The sequence below is a fragment of the Podarcis bocagei genome, assembly GCF_964188305.1.
Source record: "Podarcis bocagei genome assembly, chromosome: 11".
In the NCBI taxonomy this organism is placed as follows: Eukaryota; Metazoa; Chordata; class Lepidosauria; order Squamata; family Lacertidae; genus Podarcis; species Podarcis bocagei.
The window spans coordinates 57,166,548-57,170,525 of NC_138136.1; positions in this window are offsets into that span (position 1 = coordinate 57,166,548).

Here is a 3,978-nt window from a genome sequence, read left to right on the forward strand (position 1 = left end):
CCAAAGTAGGAGACTCCACCACACTCCTTGGCAGCAAATTCCACTGTCAAACAGCTCTTACTGTCAGGAAGTTCTTCCTAATGTTTAGGTGGAATCTTCTTTCTTGTAGTTTGGATCCATTGCTCCATGTCCGCTTCTCTGGAGCAGCAGAAAACAACCTTTCTCCCTCCTCTATGTGACATCCTTTTATATATTTGAACATGGCTATCATATCACCCCTTAACCTCCTCTTCTCCAGGCTAAACATGCCCAGCTCCCTTAGCCGTTCCTCATAAGGCATCGTTTCTAGGCCTTTGACCATTTTGGTTGCCCTCCTCTGGACACGTTCCAGTTTGTCAGTGTCCTTCTTGAATTGTGGTGCCCAGAACTGGACACAGTACTCCAGGTGAGGTCTGACCAGAGCAGAATACAGTGGAACTATTACTTCCCTTGATCTAGACGCTATACTCCTATTGAGTGTCCCTAAGTGTCTGTCCCTGGGCCCAGCTAAGGATGCTGGAGAAATTTGTTTCTGTTTGTATTTTAGGCTGAATACACACACCATGCCATTTAAAGCATATTCCCACTTGCTCAAGAATCCTGGAAACTGCAGCTTATTCCTCACAGGGCAAGAATTCCCAGCAACCTTAACAAACTACAGTTTCCAAGAGTCTTGGAGCAAGAGGATGTGCTTTAAACATGTGGTGTGTGCACAGACTTAATGAGAATCTGTTAAGTATAATGGTATTGTTGTTGTTGTTGGTTGGTTGTTTGTTTGTTTATTATTTATAGCCCACCCATCTGGCTGGGTTTCCCCAGCCACTCTGTGGAATTGACAGTTTAATTGACACTGAAATGAGAATGCCTGAATGCGCACTGGTGATAGGAGTTGCCTTTGAGTTTTTGTCTCCCAAACTTCATGGAGGATGCAGATGAAGCTCTCTGGAAGGGCAAGTAAACAACCTAAGGTCAATGGAGGCTGAAATGCAGGCTATGAGGAGAGAGAGAGACCTTTGCTTACAAGTCTGTTTGGATTATTATTATTTTCCAAATTTTTAAAATTAATTTTCACAAAATTATAAACAAACAAATAAACAAACAAACATAAATCATAACCTTATTAAAATTACACTTATTAACATTGTTAAGTGACTTCCTCACTTCCCCTTGGTTGAATTTCAATGTATATCCTTTTAACGGTTTTCCAAATCAAAGTTCTTATAAATTTAACTTAAACATTAACATCCTTAAATCTTTTCATTTCAAAATTAAACATGTTAATTCATCACTTAACTTATATAAAATCCTAAGCCGATCAAGTACCTGCAAGCTATTTCCAATTAGTTTAACTTAACATATTTAACTAAATAGTCAAATTTAGACCATTCTTCCTGATACTCCTCCTCCTTCTGGTCGCGGACTCTTCCAGTTAGGTTGGCTAGTTCCAAAAACTCCATCATCTTCATTTCCCATTATTCCACCGTGGGCAGTTCTTGCGTTTTCCACTTTTTAGCTAGTGAAATTCGAGCAGCAATTGTGGATTATTTCATATTTTGTAAGATGCTGAGCCTGTTCTGGATAGCAGAAGACATTGTATGGATATTTGTATCTTTGATGCTTATGTTTTATCTTGAAGAGTTCTGCCAGTAAAAATTTGAATAATATTTTTTATAGGCCTGGGCAATGATTTCTTCCAAAAGGAGTCGGTTCTTACACTTCCATTCACTTCAAACTGCACAATATTGATATCTGCAACAGAAACTATCTAATCTGTGCTTCCTAAACCAATATGCAAATCGTAACATGACCATTCTTCAGAATTGGGTCTTCTCCTCTGAATTTTGTGGGGCATTTCTTCAACCAAATAATGTGTTTTTTGTGTGTGGCTTTTACAAAAGTTTATTAGAGGAGAAGGATGCTGAATTTGATGGGGAGCAGCCTCTTCTTATCTTTTCATATTCTTAGAGGTCACCAAACCTCCGTAATATTTGGGTCACCTCTCAGCTACCTGTCTCTTGCAGGAAAGATTTGAGCACGGACCAGAAATTGAGGTTTGCACAAATAATGTGAATTAAAAGGCCTCGTGCAGCAGATCCACTAAAAAAAATAAAACCACAGCTTTTTGTGTTTAGGAAGATGATAGGGAAATGAACTGAGAAGTGTGGGGTGAATGAATGATAAACAGAAACGCGTGTATATATGTGCCAGACGCAAATAAGTGCAAATTCAGGATGAATGCTCCTTGCTATATAGTCGCCCTGCAGAACAACTCAGAAGTAATGCTCAATAAAGACCAGACACAGTCTAACCAAAGCTTTGTGCAAGTAAATCAGGATGAAGTCCAGAGGCTGGGATAGTTTTTGGCTGCCATCAAAGAGCTGGAGCTGATCAGATACATGTGTGCATTCTTATCGGTTTGTACTTTTGCTTTTCTGTCCCACTCTCACTTTTGGCCAAACGGGCTTCTCAAAAACCTGCTGCACCTGTTTGAGCAGTGAGGACAGAAGGACAGCGGAATACCCACCTTGGAAGACTGGCAGATGCAACTAATAGACTACATGGAGATGGCGGAGATGACCGGCAGAATCCGAGACCAGGGAGAAGAGTCAGTGGAAGAAGATTGGGGGAAATTTAAAATCTATTTGCAGAAATATTGTAAAATTTCTGAATGTTGATGACACTGAAATGAATTGCGGGGGTTCTAGTAACAAGATAAAATCTAAGATTAAACCAACAACAGATAAATTAATGGGATATGAATTTGCTGAACCAACTTTGAAAAGGGATACAAGAACGGGGGACGTGAGGAAGTCAGGAGAATATGTGAATTTAAGATCTAAAATTAAGAAAGAAGGAATTTTTGTGTTTTTCTTATATGTGTTTTTTCTTTTTATTATTAGTTTTTAATGTACGTGTTTTTGTATTTTGTGTTTTTATGTTTAATGTGTGTATTGTTGTATTTTGTAGTATGTATTTTGTGTTTTTATTTTCTTCTTGTCCCTGTCTTTGTATCTTTTCCATACTTTGTAAAATTTAATAAAAAACTTTTTTAAAAAAACAAAAGAACAAAAAACAGAAGGACAGCGGAAACTACCCACCTTCTTAGAGAGCCACAGTGGTTTCCAAATCACATTTTTCCTGTGCTGGATATTTCAGCTTGACATAGCATTTCAAGCTTTGCAGCTAACATTGGCGCCACCTAGTGAGTTTAGATTTCGCAAGGGATGCCGTTGCCCCTCTGCTGTGAATACAAAGCGGAGCAAGACTTCGCAAGCAGAGGAATTCAAGAAGCCAAACCCGGTGACACCCTCAGGCTGGGAGGGCTGATGTGGGCCATCTGGCCATCTGCCTAGCAGCTACAGCCATCAGTTGCCTGGGCGTGACGGCACATGGTTGGCTTCGTATGCCACAAAGAACAAGCATCAACCAGGCTTTGCTCCTATTTGTCCCCATGTCAGTTTCAGTTTATTGGTTAATTTTTCCAGTAGGGCTGTTTCCCATATTATTTGGTACCATTGGTCCATGCTTACGCCTGACAGGTCTCTCCAGTGTCTGGCTATGAGGCTTCTGGCTGCACATCTTCACCTTGGTATGGCTCCCCTTTATCACATACACAGCCCAACAAAACGACGACAAAAATCCAACAGCGTACAAATCAATATTACAGGGACGCGCTGTTAAACCACAGAGCCTAGGACTTGCCGATCAGAAGTTCGGCAGTTCGACCTCCAGAACAGGTTCCGTTCTACTTCCAAGGGACAACTGCATTTGAAAAGCAAGTTTCTAGACCTCACTGTCACCTGAAAATGTGTGAATCTCAGAGGGCAGAGGAGTTGTTGAATGAAATTTCCAATAATCAGAGAGCTACGGTGTATCAGTGCCTGATCTAGCTTGCTGCCCCTCCCCATGTTAGCCAAACTAGAATGGGCAAAATAAAAGGAGCCATGCAAAGGTGCTCAATCTGTATAATCTATGCAGGTTGCAAAATTCAGGGTGTGG